Source organism: Eschrichtius robustus, chromosome 6, assembly GCF_028021215.1.
Source record: "Eschrichtius robustus isolate mEscRob2 chromosome 6, mEscRob2.pri, whole genome shotgun sequence".
NCBI classification, from domain to species: Eukaryota; Metazoa; Chordata; class Mammalia; order Artiodactyla; family Eschrichtiidae; genus Eschrichtius; species Eschrichtius robustus.
The window spans coordinates 41,390,476-41,412,532 of record NC_090829.1 but is presented as its reverse complement, the minus strand read 5'-3'; the positions used below and the strand labels follow the sequence as shown (position 1 = coordinate 41,412,532).

General features: G+C 41.4%; 1 long non-coding RNA gene across 1 annotated transcript in view; it reads left to right on the top strand.

The window, feature by feature from the left end:
• LOC137766801 (uncharacterized) overlaps window positions 1-19,701 on the top strand; it is a 34,935-nt gene extending 15,234 nt beyond the window's left edge. The window contains exons 2-4 of the long non-coding RNA XR_011074370.1: window positions 1,296-1,368; window positions 2,283-2,399; window positions 18,622-19,701. This is a non-coding gene — a long non-coding RNA (uncharacterized lncRNA). The remainder of the gene's footprint in view (window positions 1-1,295; window positions 1,369-2,282; window positions 2,400-18,621) is intronic.
• Window positions 19,702-22,057: the final 2,356 nt, after the last annotated feature.

Sequence of the window (22,057 nt, the reverse complement as noted above, 5' to 3'; positions counted from 1 at the left end):
TATAAGTGGGAAAGCGGGGTTGGGTGGGCAGTGGTGAGGGAGAAGGAGTGCAGACGTCCACTAAGCAGTGTCTAATGAATAGAAGACTGAGAAGTGGTAAGACACAACTAAAGCAGACCCAGTTCCATCTTTCTCCTTCTCCTTTTAAAAGTCTCAGACTAGAATCTCAGATTCCTTCGGCCAATATCATAATGACTTAGAACACCTCTACAAGTGCTCATCCCTAATTCTCTGGTCTGACCTGGCCACCTCTCCACCGGCATCCCCCACAACTCTCCCTCTTGTTCGAGTTGCTCCAGAGACACTGGCTTTTTGGCCATGAAACACGCCAGGCATGTTCCCACGTCAGATGTTTTGCCCTTCCTGTTCCTTCTCTGCACCACTGTTCCCATGGTCATTCACACGTCGGATCACATGTCTCTCCCTCATAGTCCCTTCCCTGCCATCTTATGTAACACACTCTCTTCCCTCCCCCTGCCCCCTGGGACTCTCCAGCCCCCTACTCAGTTTTATTTTGCTTTCCTAGCACTTACCACTATTTGACAATATATTATATGTTTAATTGTTTGTTTACTGCTTATTGTCCTGCATTAGAATGTATACTCCACGAGGGCAGGGACTTTGTCCATTTTATTCACTATTGTATTCACAGCATATAGAACAATGTTTGGTACATAGTAGGTGCTCAAAAAATAGTTATTGAGTAAATAAATAAATGAACGTACTTTTCTGGAGGGTTTTGTATCCCATATGGTTTGGGAATATGTATCAAAACATAAAATGATACATACCTTTGACCTAGCCAATCCAACTTCTTAGACTTGCATTAAGGAGGTAATGATACAGTTGAAAAATAATATACATAATAAGGTTAATCGCAGGGTTGTTTACAGTAACACACAGAGTGGGAATCTAAATATCCATTAGTGGAACATTGTGATATAGGCAAACAAATTGACATTGTTATATGTAAATCAATATTGATCAACATGGAAAAATGTTTACAACATGTTAGGGGGTAAGGAAAATTGATTCAGGAACAGCATATGTGGAATGATTGCATCGTAATAAGATTCTTTCGTACTTTGTATGTATCTGTGCATAGAAGAGTGTGAGGAAAGGTATTCACTAAAATAATAGCAGTAATCTTGGTGGGTGGGAGTGGGATTTGGGATTCTTTTTATTGTTTCTGTATACTTTGTGTATTTTTTAAAATAAATGACCTTGTGTATTTCTGAAAAAAATGTAAACAAAGCTAATAGAGCTGTTCTATAAAACGTTTTTTTCTACTCTAGAGCTGATTCTGGTCTACCCTGTGTCAAAGCAGCCCACGGTTGACTGACTCATCAGCTGAAATTCCAGGAAGAGGTATTGCAGGTTTACCTCCTGGCTCCCACAGGGGACGTTCGCTGTCCTTCTCGATGTTGTCATTCCTTTTCTCCATTGCCCCGCCACTGCCCTAATTTAGACTCTTTCCTGGTCATGTGGACCAGATAGCAGTTGCCCCCTAAGTGGTCTTCCTGCCCCCTCCTGTCTGTCTCCTCCAATGGAGCGAACCACAGGAGCTCCCTGTGACCCGCGGCGGACTCCAAGCTCTCAGCCAGCCGTCTCGAGCCTTCCACACACAGCCCCAGTTCCTGCCCTAACCTCATTCTCAACCACTCCCTTCTTCTTCGGCCATTTCATCTGCCTGGTGTCTTTGGCTGTACCTTACACATTCATGCCTGTCCTCCTTTTTCTCTGGAATTTCTCCCTCTCTGCCTTCTCTTCTCTTACGGCCCATCTCACTTTCAACTTTTTCATTCTATGCCCTAGAGAATGACCTTCCAGAAAAGCTACAGTACTTAAAATCTGTACTAATCCTCTGCTTCTTAGGAAATTGGTTTCTTTTAATTTAAGTAATGTGTATGTATGACTGGTAAACTCTTTGAAGGCAGGAAGTATTTCTTACGTTTTCTTGCATTATGCACTGAATCTATTTGTTTATTCATTCAGCAGATATTTGTTGAGTACCTGCTGTGTACATGACCCTGTGCTAGGTTCTTGAACAGAGCAATGAACGCTCGGAAGCCACTGTGAAGGGCCTTACTCATTTGAGATCTCTTGAGTGATAGTCTTCCTTCCAAACTGCACACCTACCAGTAATATTTGCTCTGTCCCTTCAACAAGGGAATGATTTGTAAGGAAGAGGGACCAGTAACTAACACTCGATTCGCCCTATTATCAATAAGGACTAACAAAAGGGCTTTGAAAGGAAATAGTCTCTTCTCTTTGGCCTTCAGGAACCACAAACCCTAGACTCTATAGAAGGAAACCTTCATCAGATTTCTTGATGAACAAAGTCTGTTGAACCAGGCAAGCTTCCTGCTGAAGAGAGAGGACAGTCATAATGCTGAGAGGTGAGATCCTGAACGTTCCCAGACCGTTGTGAGCTGTCATATAGATCATTCTAGGATACAATTTCCATTGTGAACTGCAGCAATTATGTAATATCATACTATATACTTCCCAAGTTTTTCATGGATATTAGAAACCATGAGGTTAAATCTAAGAATGCTAAGAGACTACTTTAAAAAAAAAAACAAAACAAAATATGAAGTTATTGTCATCAGTAAATTTGAAAAGTTGCATAAATAAGAGTAAGTAATCAAAGCTCTCAGTGGCTAAATTAATAAAATGCACACATTTCAGTACTTACTCTAGGTGTTTTAGGGGGATTCTGGGCCAATAATTTCCCTCGCTTTGCCAGACCATAAATTAAGTAGTTAACTATTTTTATTGAGAAGTGAATGAAAGATTCAGAACTCTGAGAGGCAAACATAATTCAAAGGGCTTTTTCAATAGAATCCCTTTTGCTATCTACTCAAGGTAACATTAAAAAATAATCAGTAATGTTTTTCTTTTGTCCCGAAAGTCCAAATGGGTATAGTCTAACCCCTTTCTTATAAACAAGATGATTCTCAGTAGACATCCAATTATAACATTTCCTTTCTCATTTAGACACTGAAAGGTCAACTTTATTTTTTAATAGAAATATCCCAAAGTAGCAGGTATCCATAATTTTTCAAGACACAGAGCAAGACATAAAATTTTTGCAAAATGTCTTTTGCTTGAATTCATTCCTTTGTGGTAGCACATTATCCTTTGGAAATGAGATATTGTGCACCGACAGCCCATATCGTTCTCTTCTGGAGGTAGGTTCCAGATGATAGAAGTATTGTCACATAGTGTATAGCCAAGAGTTTTGGTCTGTGGGAGTAGGATTTTTCAAAGGTACCTTTATCTTTTTTTTTTTTTCTTTCTATTGGGAAAAATGGCCATAAAGATGGCCATGCATTATATTACTAAGGAGGTAAGTATTGGTGTTATTTTAGAGACAAAGTTTAATAAAATAGACATTTCTCTAGATCACTTTCCTAACAATGTGAGTAGAAGCAGCCAGGGTGGGTCTGGTGGCTACGTGGAGTTAGGGATCCGGCTTCTTTGATCTTCTTACTACACTTAACATGCAGCTTCTACTTTGTGGGCCAACATGACTGTTCTGGCTCCAGCCAGCACATCTGCATTTCAGCTGTTGGGAAGGGGAGAGATGGAAGGGGAGAGCTCACTGCTTTCTCTCAGGGGTGTGATCCCAAAGTTGCATACCTCATTCCACTTACATCCCACTGGCCAGAACTTAGTCAAATGGCTACACCAAGCCACAAATGGGGCTAAGAAATGTCAACTTTACTTAGGTGGCCTTATGACAAGCTAAAAACTCTATTCACGTGTAAGAAGATGAGAATGGAAACGAGGGGACAACTGGCTGCCCCATCCCCATGTACAAACAAGGAGGGAGAATAAAGGAGAATGAAAGAATTGGAGAAGTTAAGAAAGAGGGAGAAAGAGAATGGGAGAAGGAAAAGGCAAAGGTTGTCTTGATAAATGTAGACTATATATGGTGTTTTCTTTTTTCTGTTGGTCAGTTGACTCTAGACGTCTGAATTTATTTCTGATCACTGCAGTTTGCAGTGCAATAAACCTCCGTTTATCTCTTCTCAGTAGCTCTTATTTACTCAACTCCATTCAAAGAATAACTATTTGTGAGTGCTTTCTGCAAACCTGAACCTGTGGTAGGTGTCAGACATACAGTGGAGAAAAAGAAAGATCAGTCCCTGCCTTCAAAGAATGATATGAAAGCGTGAGGTGGGGGAACAGATACTAATCAAGTAATTGAAAAATGATGAATGATATAAAATGAGGGGTACAGGGAGCTATAGCAGCATAGAGGTGAGCACCCAGCCTACGTTGGGGAGAGAATAATTTCTGTTAAATGCCTTTCTGAATAAAACACCCACAGAAGCCTATTAGAAGGAGAAAATTATTTTTCTAGATTGCTTTGATCCCAAGAATGTTATACCAGAGGCTATAGAGTCAAGTCCGTTTAACTGAATCTAATGAAACAACCATGTCTTCAGTATCTACTGTGTCTGAGGTACTGGGCCAGGAACTGCAGAGGCTACAAAAGAGAACGAGAATGGGTCTCACGTCTTAAGTAGCTCATGCTCTAGTGAAGGAGACAACAGTGCACCTCAAGGCATTGTGATCAAGAGCTACAGTAGAGATGTCCACAAGGCCTCGGGGCAAAGGGAGATGAGTGCTAACACTGTGTGGTCTCAGTCTTCATGGTGTCTTAGCTGAGCCTTGAATCCTGTGACTGTGTAGAAGGGTCTTTTAGGAGGACACAGCTGGAACAAAAGGCACAAAATGCAGGGTATGTTTAAGGACTGACTTTTAGTCAAATGTAGCTGGTGGAGTGTTGGGGGTAGAGGGGTGCCGTGTGACCCTAGGCATAGAAGTTAGGGCAGATGCGGGGAGGCCTTGATCACAGCGCTGAGGACTTTCTTCTGTAGGCCAGGGGAGTTTGATGATCAGTTCCCCTCTGCTTTTAGAAGCTAATCACAGAGAAGGGAAATCTGAAGCAGGAAAGGAGAGCTTTAAAACGTGGCTAGGGGACTTCTCTGGTGGTCCAGTGGTTGAGACTCTGTGCTTCCACTGCAGGGGGTGTGGGTTTGATCCCTGGTCGGGGAACTAAAATCCCACATGCCACAGGGTACTGCCAAAAATTTTTTAAAATTAAAATTAAAATGTGGCTAGACAGAGAGGATCAACGAGAGAGGCCTTGATGAGGAGGCATGTTTAGGCTGAGCATCTACCTAGATGTTTACAGGGGTGAGGATGGGGAGGAGAAGCACAGAGGGGAAGAAAACTCTGAGGTTTTAAGCTTGAGTGATTGGGAGGGTGGTGCTGACATTTAGTGGTTTAGGGAAGAAAAGGAGGAAAGAAGCACTGGCTAAACACTACTGGTTGTCTACCCAACGGCCATGTCTCTGTTCTTCACAGAGCCCAGTTCTGTCAAATGTCAATCATCCTCAGTCCCTTAGGAGTATCCTAATTGGTGTAAGCTATCAGCTCGAGGAGACCCCCCTGCTGACTGTTACTGGTCCAGGGGTGGACGTGGCACTTAATTGACCCTACCATATCGAGTGCATAGTCCATGTCTGGGAATGTACACTCCATGTTGTAGGAAGTGGACAGCAGAATCAGGTAGCTAAACACCCAGACTGAAAAGGGAAGCCCCAGGGAAATGAAAAGATAAGATGATCATGGAGAGAGAAGAGTTCAGGAAATCAACCTCATCAAGTTGCTTATGAATCCCTGGGCTCACCCTTGGCCTGTACATGTATAGACATGGCTCTAAATAGATTGCCAAAGACTATGAGAACTGGACTATGGGACAGGCCACCATGCTGGTCCCACACTGGTCACTGGATGGCACATACAGGGCACAGATCCCAATAGCCTGCAAAGACTCGGAAAACCGAACTGTCATTAGAACTGCAACCCATAGAAGGCAGGTCAGAACTTGTGACCTGAACCCAACCAGATCAATTGCCTGCTAAGACAGAAATATCATAATTCTCCATAGGATATAAACAAGAACCTGAGTCTCATTACACAACAATCAGAATATCAAAGGTGCAATCCAAAATTACTCATCATACAAAGAACCAGGGAAATGTCAACTCACAGGAGACAAGATAAGTGACAGCAGCCAACAGATTTTGGAATTATCACTTTTACGTAGCTATTATAGAAATGCTCCAAGAAGTAAAGGTAAGCAGTCTTGAAATGAATGGAAAGATAGAAAGTCTCAGCAAAGAAATAGAAGATATAAAAAGAACCAGATACAATATTGAACTAAAAAGATACAATAACCAAAATAAAAAGTTTCCCAGATGGACTGAATAGCAGAATGGATATAACAGAAGAAAAAGTCAGTACATTCGAAGACAAGTCAATGAAAATTATCCAATCTGAACAACAGAGAAAAAAAAAAGATTTGATGAGGGTAGGAAGAGCATAGCCCCTCTCTCTCCTGTGGGAGCATACCAAAAGATCTAACATTCATGTCATTAGAGTCCCAGAAAGAGAGTAGAAGGAGGAAACTTCAGAAAAAGTATTTGAAAGAATAATGAGTGAAAATTTCCCTAATTTTTTTTTTTTTTTTTTTTTTGGCCACACCACGTGGCTTGTGGGATTTTAGCTCCCCGACCAGGGATTGAAGCCGGGCCCTCGGCAGTGGGAGCTTGGAGTCCTAACCACTGGACCACCAGGGAATTCCCGAAAATTTCCCTAACTTTGGAAACGAGCCACAGAGATACAGGATAAGAATAAAGAACAAGGCAAACAAAATGTCATAGAAGACAACAAGGGATTGAAAAGATTTTGGACATATGAATGCCCAGTACTGCCCCTTACTTACTGTGAGGCCTAGGGGAATTTTGCTTATGTTCCTGAGTCTCAGTTTCCTCATCTGTAAAATGGGTAGAGTAAGGCCTATCTAAAATAAGGCTATCGTGAAGATTGAATTCAGTAATCTAAATAAAGCACTTAGCACAATTCCTGAATCACAAGAAGTGATGAATAAATGATAGCTTTTTCAAACGGGGAAAGAGGGTGGTCAGCAAAGAAGCCAAGGATGATGAGGACTGAAAAGAGACCATAGGGTTTTGCACAAAGGAGATGATCATCCGAGATGATTTTGGTAGCATGGCCAGAGCAGGAGCCAGACTATTGTGAACTGAGGAGTAAATGAGGGCAGAGGGAGGAGGAGAAGTCAGCATAAGCATTTTTTGACAAAGTTTGGTGATGAAAAGAAGGAGAGAGCTAAAATACTTGCTTGAGAATGCAAAGCTGATGGAATATTCCTTCCTTTTTCGAGACGGGGAATTTGATCCTATTTTTCTGAGCTGAAGGGGAGGTGCCCAGGAGAGGAAGCGATTAATGGTTCAGGAGAAAAATGGGATGCCTGATGGCACAGGGAGTGGTTGGATCAAACCCACAGTTGGTTTTTTTGTGTGTTTTTTCTTTTTTTGTGTGGACGTGTCTGTTGTTGCAATGGCTTAAAGCAGAGATAAGTCTATTACAAAAGAAAGTGCATGATTATCATGGTTTGCAGATGATATGTTTACTGTTCTAAAACAGAGATTCTCAGCCCTTTCCACACATGGCCCTTGAAGAAAATGATAGTATCTATAAGATATATTGGAGTAAGCCATAGGGGATTTGGAGGCAATTATCTGTGGCTTGGTGAAAAAATTTTAGTGAGTTTTTATATTATATAATTATGATAATAAAAATAAAACATAACGTATTACAAAAGATATTCAATATTGAACTTATATAAAACTTCCATGGAAAATATTCTCGGATTATTCACCTAGATACTTGGGCTTACTTCTCTGGACATAACTTTAATATAAGATTGGACGCCTAAATCTTTAATATGAGATTAATATCAGATTATATAAGGGGCCATCAGCATTTCTTGGTGTTGACTTTTTCATGATCATCTCTTGCTAGTCAACACGAACGAGAAACTTTGTTCATATAAATTGCTAATTTAAAATATTTAGTTTAAGTTTTAAAATTTATAATAGTTTCCAGGAAAATCAAACAGGTCTTTCATTCCTTTTTTTTTTTTTTTTAACATCTTTATTGGAGTATAATTGCTTTACAAGGGTGTGTTAGTTTCTGCTTTATAGACAAATGTGATATTGAAATTTGTTGTGATGATGCAAACAGATTTTTCAAAACAATATAGCTTTTTCATAGCATGTACTTCGAAGGAGTGACAAAGCTCTAATGTGAGGAAACGACAGGTGTCATTAGAGCAGTCACTTTGCAAGTCGCTTGAATGTCACTAAAAGAATCCGTCAGCACAAATACGTGGCAGCATTTCCTGTGTCAGGACCAAGATTCCAAGCTGCCACCTGGTGAAGTGCCTGCCCTGAGCCCCCTTGGGCTGTGATCTGGGCACCACGGGCACCTGGTACCCAAACCCCTCCAGCAGCTCCATGGTCCTAGGGCCACAAGGCAGAGATGTGCTCTGCAGCTGGCACTGAGGGGGCATCCTGGCTGGAGGGCACCCTTGGGCTGTTTTAACAGGTTGCCACAAAGCAAGGTGTGCGGGATGTGGCCGGTTCTGCTCATTGCTAATAGTGATCTCACACAATCAGAGCTTCTCTGCTTAGGGCTCTCTCTCGAGCCTCCAAGGAGCTTATTGAATGTAGGTGACGAGTGACAAGTGGCCGCACCAGACCCTCCCTGACTGCTGAGCAGTCAGTATCTGACAGAGCACCCGAGTCCCCCTCTCGGTAGAGCAGCGGACCGCACGCAGCGCACCAACTGGAAAGCTCTGGTCTGGAAAGCCAAAGGAAGAAAGTATTGACATGAATAAAAGAGTGAGAAGAATGACTTAATATATGAAAGATACACGCATATATATGTTAAGGTAAATATTTGAAAATTACCGGATTTTCTATTTACTAACTATAATGAGTGAGGAAACATAGCAGAAAAAAAGATTGCGCTCCCAATAGCAACAAAAGAGATATGAAATACCTAGGAATAACTTAACAAGAAATATGAGAGATTTATATGAATAAATGACAAGATTTTACTACAAAGTATAAAAGAAGACTTCAATAAATAGAACCATACCGTGTTCTTGGATGGGAGAACTGAATATTATACAGATGTCAATTTCCTACCAAATTAATTTATAGTTATACTATAACTCCAATCAAAATCCCAATAGAGTTATTTTTGGAGTATGACAAAATCATGCTAAAGTGCAGCTAGAGGACAACCAGCAAAAGTAACTAATACATTTTTTAAAAAATAAATGTATTTATTTCACTTATTTATGTTTGGCTGCGTTGGGTCTTCATTGCTGTGTGCGGGCTCTTCTCTAGTTGCGGCGAGCAGGGACTACTCTTCGTTGCAGTGTGCGGGCTTCTCATTGCGGTGGCTTCTCTTGTTGCGGAGCACGGGCTCTAGGCGCTTGGGCTCAGTAGTTGTGGCTCATGGGCAACTAATACATTTTGAGAAAAAAAAAAATGTGGATGGCAGAGAGGGATTAGTTTTCCCAGAAAGTAAAAGACAACAGAAAGCAACAATAATGTTTTCAGTTTGTTTCTACTGCTAGTATAGTTTAGGGAAACGGAATAGATAGGCCAGTAATAGCCCACAGAATATATATGATGATGATAAAGACGGTACACAGCACAGGACGGAAGTGGGGGATTCTCCAATGAATGGTCCTAGATATTTGTTGGTGGGGGTGGGAGGAAGGATTGGAGGGAAAGTGTTGCTAAGTGTGTGTTTCTGTGCACGGGTCTTCAACTAGAGTCCCACATCCCACTTCTCTCCCAAGCCCTCACTTTCTATTCCCTAGGGTAGGAGGAGGGAAGCACCTCACTGATGAGTTTAGAAGAAGAAATAGGGTGTGAGTGGCTCAGACCCCTCCTCTCTTGGATCTGCTGGGCTGCAGAGAAGCTGAGTGCTGTTCTGCCCTCTGCTCTGTGGCCCCTTATTGAGGAAGTTCCTGCTCCTGCCCTTTGGGGATTCACTGTGGTCTAGCAGGGCCTGGGTTCGGGTGGCCCAGGCAGCTTAATCCAGGGGTGAGGTGTATTAACAGACTATTTTGGCTGTTTAATCTTAAATTACATATTCTAATCAGCTTTACCCAGAAATAAAGGAGACAACATCGGCCTGCATTCCCTTTATCTCTCAATTGGTTTCTAACTCATGAAGGGGAAAGGATATTATTTGTTGGTCCAGTTAAAACTCCAAAACTGGACCAAGTGGTTGGCTACTTGGGGAAAAAATTTATATCATAATGCATGTCAGTATATGAAGAATCACTTTTATAAATGTTAAACTATTAAAAATAAAAACTGGAAGACAATATCAAATTTCTGGATCAGAGAAGACTCTCCAAGGTTACAAACAAATGCAAAGATCCCAAAGGCAAAGATACATAGCTCTAACAAGATTTAAAAACAGTGTGTACATATAAAGAAGCAAAAGAAAAAAACAAAAAGAATAAGCGACAATTATCAAGCTGGAAAATTATTTCTAGTAAACATTACACAAAATTACTGCCATAAATTTCTCAACTAAACAGATAAAATGACCAAGAACAGGAATACCTCAACAGATGAACGGGGAAAAATATTTAATAGACAATTCACAAGAAGAAAAGTACATATAGTTAATGAATATGTGAAAAATGTCATATTCACAAATGTCCAAAGAGATGCAGTTAAAATGAAACATTCTTTGTCTATCCAGTTGGAAAAAAATGATAAAACGAGAATGCTAGTACTGGTGAGGGTATAATGAAATGATCACTGTGACGGGTAGGAACATAAATCAGTACCATTTTTCTGAAAAGAAATTTGGCAACATTTATCATGAGTCTTAAAATGCTTATACCTTTTGACTCCAATAAACCTAGGAATCTACCATAAGGAATTTGCAGAAGTGCAAAATAAAGATTTATGTGCCTAGGTTTTTTTTTTTTTTTTAATTAATTAATTAATTTATTTATTTATTTTTGGCTGTGTTGGGTCTTCGTTTCTGCGCGAAGGCTTTCTCTAGTTGTGGCGAGCGGGGGCCACTCTTCATCGCGGTGCGCGGGCCTCTCACTGTCGCGGCCTCTCTTGTTGCGGAGCACAGGCTCCAGACGCGCAGGCTCAGTAGTTGTGGCTCACGGGCCCAGCCGCTCAGCGGCATGTGGGATCTTCCCAGGCCAGGGCTCGAACCCGTGTCCCCTGCATCGGCAGGCAGGTTCTCAACCACTGCGCCACCAGGGAAGCCCCAATGCCTAGGTTTTTATGATAAAATAGATGGAATAATATGTGTATGTCCAACACTAGTAAAGGCAAGTACATTATCATATATTAGAATATGACATGGCCATCAAAATTAAGCTACAAAGAGCTTTAAAATCACCTAAGAACATTAAAAAAAAATCAGCAACAACAAACTTATAACCCTCTCTGTTAAAACAAAATGACCTAAGGCAGCTTGTGAGTAGATTTAAAATTCAGCAAGATTGCCTAGGTTAGAAGTAGGTGAGGGAAAGAGGCCAACAAGAGTAGAGAAAAAATAAGAGCTGGAAAGAACCTATTACAAAAACGAAAACAATTGCTCAAGTCTGAACATTGGCTACGGTTGGGCCACAAGTCTGACTCTTTGCAAATTCGAAAAGGAAAGATGTTTTAGAACATCACAGCGTGGAATTTGCTAGGGAGGCAACGTGAGATACATACAAAGATTGTTAGGCACGATTAAAGGCACATATGAGGCTCAGCAATATGATTTTTGTGGTGGATCCGCTTGGCAGACATCTGTGATTTTCTCCAGCAACTCTCAGCAGCCTGAAAATAGCAGAAGCCACAGCATCAGAGGCTGAGAAAATGGGTGTTGGGTAAATTCAAGTTTGGAAATCGACCCAATGAAGCTGGGAGAAAACCAGGGTGGTAAAAGCATCTAGGGTGCTGGTTTGAGCAATCATTTATCCTCTCAGCAAAACTTATACTTTTTGACACATACTGTGTACCAGGCACTGTCCTAGTTATTCTTGGCTACATCAGTGAACAATAACTAAGATCCCTAAATGTGAGGGTGGGGTGAGGAGGGGACACAGCATAAGGAATAATCACAATAATGTGTGTAATGAGGAACAAAAGAAATGATTGTGCAGGGTGGAGGGAACTGGGAGTGTGGACCAGGAGTGGGTGAGGATGTGTGGCTGGGCACTGAGACTTCAAGGAAGTGAGGGAGTGAGTCAGGAAGATACCTGGACCACCGGGATCTAGAACGGGCAGTGAGGGAGGAGAGGTGAGGCAAGGACCTGGGTCTTAGATGGGGAGAGTGAGAGGGTCTGGGCGCAGTTCGTGCGGGAAAGAAAGAGCAATCAGGAAGCTGTCCCTAGAGTGGGGAATTCCTGAGCTTGGAAACTTAGAGATTCACAACTTTTATCTTAAACTCACTCCCTTTCCTCACAGAACTATTTTAAGATTTTCCAGTTACATATGTCCCCAGAGGTGCAGCCTTTTCCCTGCCTTGATTTCAGAGCAAGTGCTGTGTGGGCAGAGTGAAAGTTAGGATTTTATAGGAGAAAACGCCTTGATAAAAAAATTTTAAAAGGACTGAATGACTCACACCTTCCAAAGTACCTTCTTTAGAGGTTTCAAAATAAAGATAGGATTGTAGGGCACACAACTGTACAAATGAGGTGATCACAACTTTTGTCAGATAACAACACAGTCCAAAATCATATGCATAGAAAGAAAAGAAAAGGAGAATGGAAGAAAACACCAAAATATCCACTGTGGCTGGCTGTCTTTGGGGTGGGACTACCTAAGCTCTTTTCTTCCTTTGTTTCTTCTTGTTTTACTTTTATAATGGTTGAAGAATCTTTTACTTAAACATAGGCTAGGTTTTTTCCCCTCAATTTTAAATATAGACCTGCTAGAAAGGAAGGGAATGCAATGGACAAAGGATACAGGAGATAATTAACCTAGGAAATAAAGATAGTAAAGGTAGTATGAAGAGATAGGCTACATCACTAGGAACCACAGAAATGAAAATTGAGCCTTTTAAAATTTATGGTTTTTTGCTCACTGCATTGGCAATTAAGAAAAAGATTCATCAGGCGGAACTGGAAAAAAATGGAGACAAAGAAATCATCAAGGAAATGGTTCAACAAAATTTCCTAGAACTAAAGGAAATATAGCTGACTGAGTGGCCATCAACATCGATGAAAATAGACTCAAGTCAATGCATAGTCTCAAGACATTTCACAGCACAGGGGACACAGATAAGATCTTACAAGTTTCTAGAGGGCAAAGAAAACAGCCTATGCAAAAGAGAGTCATGAATCAGAATAGTTCTGGATTTTTCAACAGCAAAACTGGAAACTAAAAGAAAGTAGAGAAATGTCCTCAAAAATATCAGAAGCAAAATGATTTCCAGCCTGCAATTTTATACCCACCAAACTATCAATCAAATGAAGATAAGACAGAGACATTGTCAAGATCTCATAAATTTACCTCTGATCCACTCCTTTTTAGGGAGGTGACTGGAGGGTGTGCACCACAAAAAACTAAGGAGTAAACCAAGAAAGAAAACTGCTGAAAGAAGAGACAGGGAAAGAGAACATCTAGGCTGATGTTAAAGAAAGACCCCCAAATGGCAGCCAGCCCAGATCAGAACAAGTCAGAAGTCTCCAAAGGAAAACTCCTCAGGAATATGATTTGATAGATACCCAATGTCTCCAAACATCCTGAGAGGAATTTAGAGGATTAATGGAGAATTTGCAGTCAAATTGCTAGGAAGTACGTTGAAAAATAAGCAAATAAAAATAGGTAATTATTAATTCTAGGGGATACACAAAGTTGTAGAGGAAAGGGAATATAAATCATAGTACAACTTCTGACTCAGTTTGAATAAAGTCCAAATAGTCATCAGAATGTAAACACTGACTATCTCTCTAATCAAAGTTGTGATATGACTCTGATGAGAGGATGGGGGACTAGGAAGGGGCATTATATGGTGGGGAGAAGAAAGCTAAATCCTTTTCTTTCATAGAAAAAAGTTTAAAAAAGGATGCGTGAGCCAGACACCTCTTCTCCCTTTGGACACTCTTAGGCCTGGATGGGAAGTTATGAGAAAGGCAGACAGCCTGAGGATAAAGGTGACACACTGGAAATAGATAGCAGAATGGAAAGATAGAATCTGAGTCCTTGGTGATCTAGCACTGAATTAACCAATCCTGGAATCTACTGAGATCCACTTGGTGTGCAAAGACCTCAGTGATGACGCTGTGAACATCTGTGGCTTCCATATTCAAGTTCTTGGTACAACTAACCCCACAAGGTGGCACATCCATTGAAGATTTTCTAAAACACTCTAAAAGCAAAGAAGAAGTCAGTGTTAATGATAAGATACATTATTATTAAGCACTAACAATGTGCCATGTCCTTCAGGCTACCTGAATATTGATAGCCCTTTCAGACTATGAATTTTACTGCCTCTGGTGTTAAATCTTTGCACACACAGAATTATTGAAAGAAGAAAATGACTTCACCTAAAATGGGCTCTAATATTTTATAGAAGTTTATGCTTTTAAGGTATAATTTCAACACATGACAAGTTACTGTTCTAAAGAAACACTATTATGTGCTAGCTACTTCAGAAATGTTAAACTGAAGAAATGAATAAGACTATGATAATTTCTACAAGGACTTTCAAATATATAGAATTACCAAAAAAAAAAAAAAAAAAAAAGTATCCTTAACAGGACAAGAAAATAAAGAAAAATAAAGACAATGATAGGCGGAATTTTAAAAAACTCATGAAACTCACCTTTAAAATGAACATATTATAATCACAGTGTTGGAATTAATGTTATCAATATGTTTGCTGGTATTGCTGGAGATTCAAGGAAACTGATTCAATCTCTAACTGTTTATCTCAAGTAGCCAAAAAAAGAAATTCACCTATAAGCTAATATATGATGACAATTGCTTATAATTTTTAAGTTCTCTGGATGTGCTAGGCATTATATTCAGTACTTTATGTGCATATTTTCATTTAATTTATACAGTTATCTTAGGAAGGGAGGTATTGTTATTTTTCCCATTGGGCTTGAGAAAAGTATAGTTCAGGGAAGTAGAATCTGAGCCTGGATATGTTTGGGTCCAGAGCCTGGGCTTTTGGATCCAAAGCCTGGGCTTTAACTGCTGTGCTGTATGCGCTCTCATTAAAGGTGAAGAAATCTTGTATCAGATATGAGAATGATGTCTCGACGATTTCTATACTAGACGTTCAGTGTAGGTATGTTAATGGGGCCCAAGTGCTCTCTGAATGCAGGTACACACACCTGGTATTTCTCCCAGCTCCGGATCTCTCTTTATGCTCAGACGTACTTGACCCCGGACTGGCTGTGCCGTGTAAATACTGCTTTCATATGTGTGTGGGGTTTTAGTATTCTATCTGTAGGTCTTCCACTTACCATATGGTGATGTCTGGTTTTCATTGCATGCTCCCATCGACCAAGGAGCATGTCTGTCTCGCCTGCTTGTTACAGAGTTCCATCCCAGTCCTAAGTTCTGCCCATCATTCACGCAAACTGCAAGTAGGAAAAATGAGTGAGCAGGAGGGGCTCAGAGGGGGAGGCAATGATCAAATCGCACTCACACACAAAGAGGGGAGCCATCTGAACCAAGTGTAAAGGGGAGCATGGGCCCTCTTGGCACCAGACAGAGAATCACAGTCTGATTCTCCTGATGTGGCCACCATTGGCCTGCCACCCTCCAAAGAGATTTCATTTGCTTGCCAAGGAATTGGTCCAAAATGGCTTGTGAAAAATGTCCCAGCAGGCTCTTGACAAACCCTGAAATGAGATGGGAAAGCGTTAAACAGGATTGGATTGTCAATAAATGATATGTAAGAACATCAACATAAAAAGCTTTTATGAAAAAATAAAAAAGCTTTTATGTCTGTCTCAACTATTTAATCTCTGACAGTTCAGAAGTGCATCTTCCCTGCTCTGGTGTTAATAAACACTGACATTTGAAGTGAAGCGAGCTGTTTCAATATCCTTTGGAAATGGAAATGGAGGTGTTGAGAGAGTGCAGATGAACTCAGCTGTTTTTAGTTGTTTCCAGCAGGAAGCTGTTCCAAGTAACGTACGATATTACCAGAAATAGGAGGCGTTGGAAGTTTCTTTACATGGAGTGAGGATTCCAGAGGGAATGATCAGAAGTTTTCTTAGAAGAAAACATCATAATGGCAGGAGATGGAGAAAGATATTCTAAGGAATACAGAATTAAGAATATGCGAGATACCAGAAACTGAGAGAGGCTTGCCTTTTGGACTATGGTTTAGGGATATAAAGGATTATGGGATGAACTGGCCTCTAGTTTCCAGAGAGTAAAGGCAAAGACCCCAGTGACATCAGCCCAATAACTGGTCATACTTAGAGACTGGGGCTATGGGCATCACCTTTGCTGGGAATACAGCAAAGCTGTGAAGAATCCATTGTCCTGGTGATCCTGGAGACTCCTCTTCCTGGAAGGTTGGGAAGGGAACTCTTTGGTTCCAAGAATGCTCACCTCTTGAGAAATTAGCAGTGGTGCTCAGTGGCTCGGAATCCTCTGTGCATTCGTTGTCATTTGGGATGCTATCTATGGTAGGAATTACGAACATTACCCATTTATTCATTACCCGTTATTCATTTTATAATTTTAAGTAGTTATAGAAGTTTATAGTTGTTGCTATGTTTTATGGCACATCATTTGTGGCCCCTGTGATGTATGAAATGATGAAATCCAGACAGAAGACAACCCCACTTATGAACTTTCCTATGGGAAAATAGACCATGTTTCTTAATGTTGTAATTACAGGTATATTCACATACGTACAGAAAAAAAATTCCTAAGACATCAAATATTGACAGTGAATTTTTAATTCTTCATTCAGATGTTTCTTTGATTCCTGAAATGTATATAATAAGCATATATTATTTTATAATAAAAAATAACAGGTTATTTTGGAACAGAAACACAGTACTGTCTACTCCACAGCTGAATCAGAACAATCCACAAATCCTCTGTAATGGGGGATAAGAATGCAGTTACACCATAATTTAAAAATAGGAAATACTGAAGAGTAAGTACTGGGGATATACGAGAAGGTGTCTTCAGTTCTCAGGTGTTGGAAATAAGGTCAAAAGCCAGTTGTTCACAGGGAAACGTGGCTGCTGTCTTTCTACAGGAATTCTGTTAGTCTGGGAGTCATCACCCATTAGTTTGAAGCTACCCCAGGACTGTGTATGAAATCCAGAAAGAACTGTGATGGCTTCACTCAGTCCATCTGGAAGATTCTCCTGGACAGGAGCCCTGGCCTGGTCTCAGTACTGAAAGCCTAGGAGACACACACACACACACACACACACACACACACACACACACACACACAGAGAGAGAGAGAGAGACAGAGAGCGCCTAACTTGCTTCTTGACTTAGTCTTGCGTTATACCTGCACTTGAAGGAAACATCTGCTCGTCAGGTAAAGGGTAAATATTTTAAATACTCACGGGTCAGACCCTATCACTGCTTTTGGATCAGCTTTTGGAAATGAAAATTTCAAAGTCCCATTCAGCAAGATAGACGGTCCCACTTTGGTTCCCTCCAGCAATTCAGTGAACAGCAGTTATGTCAGGACCTTTGTCGTAGAAAGACTTCGCTAGACCTTTGCTTTGACTTGGCTCTGTATCATCCCAATGACTCTGGGAAAATCTACTACTGACATCTGGTCACTTGCCTTCCAGATGACCCCCAATAATTCCTTCCTCTTCCTATTTATACCCTTGTGTAGTCCCCTCTCACCCTGTATGAGGTAAATAAATGGGAACAAGTATTTTTATTTGTATTGTGTATACAAGAAACTGAGACTCAAAGGAGTTAAGTAACTTGATTAGTATAATGGGCTATAGGCACAAGAATGTTGTGTCACCTGATATCAAATCCAAGACTTTGTTCACCTTCTCATGATGCTGTTCCTTGGAAGGAGAGGAAATGAAATGAGTGAAATCAGTTATTTTCCATTTATTCAAATGGTTGCTCACAGGGTTAAACAGTGCCCTCACACCCAGAGGTAATGTACAAACACATATTTACCCTGCAGAATTCTTTTCAGTTAAATACATTAATAAATGATGAGTAACATCAGGAGGCATGTATACCCCCCTTTCCTCCTCTCAACCCACCCCCTCTTCTGTTGGTACAGAGATTTACATAACATCCTGGTTGCCATGGCTGATATTGTCCTCTGTTAGTTAACTCTTAAAGGAAGGACTCGTGTAAAAGCCTGTAAATGACTGCATGAATTATGCATAAGGGCTCAACTCAAGTCATGCATATAAAATGGGCATTAAGAACACAACCTTGACTCTCTTATTCTTTTATAAAGAGTTCCCACACAGGGCTTGCTAGCCTAGTCTGAAGCTCTCTCGTAGGATGAAATGGAGTTTGATTTATTGGTTTGAACTAATTTACAAAATGGAGACCAGTAACCAAGAAAATCAAGTTATATAAACACAGCTGGCATCTGGCAAATGATAATAATAGGCTTTTTAAAGTTTCCATGTACCTTGTAGAACGTTATATAATACTCTGTGCGCACAGTGAGTGACGAAATCTGATCCTTTCTTCTGCCCAGCCAAGAAGAACCAGTGAATGATATGCTGAAAAGCTCAGAAGGTACCAGAGGAGATTCATATTCAAGTCCCATCTCGTGTTCTCCAAACTTTCTCCAAACTTACTCTCTATGATGCCTTTCGGGATCAAACCGAGTCTCCGTGAAATCATCTTACACCAGAGGGACAGACCATTGCTACTTTAGGAAGATGGTGATGCAGGGGTATCCCCTGCTCTTTACCACGGCAGCCAACCTCCTTTCCACATCAGCTGTCCAAGACCCAGTCCAGTTAATTCAAACCCATCTTCTCACCAAATTCCTAGGCTCCTAAAGATTCACGGACACCTCAACAGCGGTGTCTGGTCTGTGCTTTTGTCTGAGACTAACTGAACTCCAGGATGGCCTGTTGGAAAAAAGCATCCCTATATGGTTTGATTGAATCTTATTTGGGAGAATTTGTTTTTGTTTTTCAACCACACACAAGTACAGCTTGTTGATGCTTTCCAATGGGCAATGGAAAAGTCAAGATTTGGGTCAGCTGGCATGCATGCCCAGTCCAAGCCATGGCCATCCCCACCAGGCTTCTGGCCCCTGATGTGGTCTCCCTGCCACCGCTGCTCACTCCACACAGCACCTGAAATCACTGATGGCTTCTCGTCACACGTAGAATAAAGTCCAAGCCCCTAACCCTGGCCTATGAGGCCTCCATGATGTGGCCCTGCCTGGCTTTCCTAACTAATTTTGTACCACCCTCCCCTTGCCCATCACTTTCCAGCCCTCGTTTCCTTTCGGTTTTTTGAACATATTAAGCTTACTTCTACCTTCAGTCTTGTTCCTTTTTGCCTGGAATGACCCCAACGCCCTATCATTACCTTTCCAGCTCCTTCTGGTCATTTCCATTTCTTATTAAAAATCACTTCTCCCGAAAATCCTTCCCTGACCACCCAATCTGAATTAGTAGCTCGAGCACATAACTTGGTTTTACTTTCATCTTATTACTTCCTGATATTTCCTTGTTTATTCAATCTGTTTCACTGTCTGGCTTTCCCCTACCAAACTGTAAGCTCCAAAGGCAGGAACGTTATACGTAGAACACTGGCTGGCACTAACAGACACTCAATGTTTGTTGAATGAGAAAATGAATGAATAAATGCCTTTGCTTTCATTTGGATCAGTCATTTTTGAAAAATATGTTGGTTTCTTTCCATCTGAATTGATTCAGTCATTTTGTAAAAACAAATCTTTCCCAGTTAAAATCAATTCATAGTTTAATAAAAATTTGCTATGTGAGCCAGCTCAAGTTTCTGTAAGTTAGTGTGCTCTACCCCTCATATATACAATTCAGATCTGTGACTCACATACCTGAAAAAGTCATTTGAGTTACAATTACTAGTCCTGAGACTGACTTACTTTGCCTTTTTTCTGGGCTTCAAGAACCCAACACAAGTCCTGTGTTTTCTTTAAGTTTCTTTGACCAACAGAATTGCTCTCCTCCTTAGCTCCCCCCTCCTTTTATAGCACTGAGTATTCCACTCAGCAGCCCTTGGGGAGAGGTGGCTATTAGGTAATCTCTGCTCTGTTGGGGGGAATTTGCATGTGGGTTGTTAACTCTTTGAAGGCAGCATGAGGATCTGTGTCCCTTTATTTCTCCTGGGCTTCTGTCTTGGACCCTTTCACACTGTGTTTGTCCTATGGATATTCTGTTGACCTGCAGACCCAACTCCAGTGGCTTTTTCTCCAGTTTTGTTTATTTTTAAATGAGTGTCAACTCTTAGCAGTGGTGGGGTCCCAGGACAGTGTGCCCCTAATTTTGGCCATGATCAGTGGCAGTGGGCAGGGCAGAGTTCAAAGCAGGGGCTCTTTCCAAGATGCCTGAAATAGTAGAGTGCTTCCCCTTTTCCTTGTGGTTGAGATCCCGTGAAGTCATTCTTAGCCAGAAATGGGTTATGAAAAGGCAACAGCTAGATCCCTTTATCTCCCATAATAGCTTTTCCCAAAAGAGGGAGATCTTTCCAGCTGAGATAAAGCCTAATTTTAGCTGATGCTGCTGGGCATCAGCTGGGCATCCTGGACCATGACAGTCCCCCCTCCATGGCCAGGGACCCATTAGCATCCTTTGCAGATAAATGATGATGCATTAGCAACCGACTCCAGACATCTCCTTCCCCTGGAAAGGGGTTTGAGTCTTGGAAGAAATCATGTCCTTACTGTGAAGACATGGTGAAAAAAATCTTGCTTTTCTTCACAGCAGACAAACCTTCCCCTCTCCATAGAAAAACTGTTACTCCTAGGTGATTCTTTTGCTAAGGCACTTGGCATGAGGGTGGGGCATCGGAGTTACAATCTTAGGTCCTGGGACTACCCTCTAAGGAAGGTACATTCAAATGACTGAAAAGTGCAAGGAAAATTCCTGCCCCCAATTCTCTCTCACTGGCAAGGAGTTTCTTCTTCCCCACAGATCAATTCTTTTGTGTTGAAAGCTTTTCTGCTTTTCAGTACTTTTATTAAAACATAACTCTCCCTGACAGGGATGGACTCTAAGACATCCATCAGGGGGTGGGTTATGGGTACGGGCCCTCAGGTACACTGCTATAATACACTGTTACAATACACGTAACCCTGTTATGATAATGTAGCGATCCTATAGTGTGGAGTTTACCACATTGCTTTTTTCTTGATTGTCACCCTACCAAGTAGACAGGGACCCTAGAGAGCAGACAATCTATCATCAAGTAGACAGGGACCCTAGAGAGCAGACAATTTATCATATCCATCTTTTCACCTGCAGGGTCATGATGGGTCCTTAAGAAATATTTCTGAATGAATGACCGACATTGCTAGATGCTTCCAAGTCTAGAAGACAGCTGAGCCGCGGAATAAAACACAGATGCTGGCACAAGAGTAGTGGGGAGGGGGGTCTCCACAAAGAAAGGGAAGAAGATCCCAAGACTTCTGAATCGTTCACCCTTGGTGACACCCAACACATGGTGACAAGGAAAGCTGCTTCAGTGGGGAGAAAGTGAAAGTTCTCGGGAGATGCCATGGACGTTTTTGAAACACTTTCTCTGTCCTACCGACAAGCCAAGGCCCCTTCTTCTGTGACTGTGACGACAGAGCGAAGCCATTTCATCTCGTCACTCATCAGTAAAATTCTTCCCTTGCTACAGCATTTGGAGTGTGAATTCTAAAGATAACCCTGGGAACTGCTCCTTCACGAAATCGAGGGAGTTACTGCGGGCTTCAGGGTGGGCTGTGCCCGAGATAATGGCACCTTGATTTTCTCAGGTCACATCTCCCCCTGAAAGGAGAAAGCAGCGTTGCTCTGCTGACCACAGGCTGGGGGCTGAGGCTTGGGATGGCTGCAGGGCTGCGGGACGGTCCGCACTGCGCATACGGTGAGAGACGGGCGGGCCCGATACTGCGCAGCCCCGCTGCGGCTTTCCACACACAGTGAGGC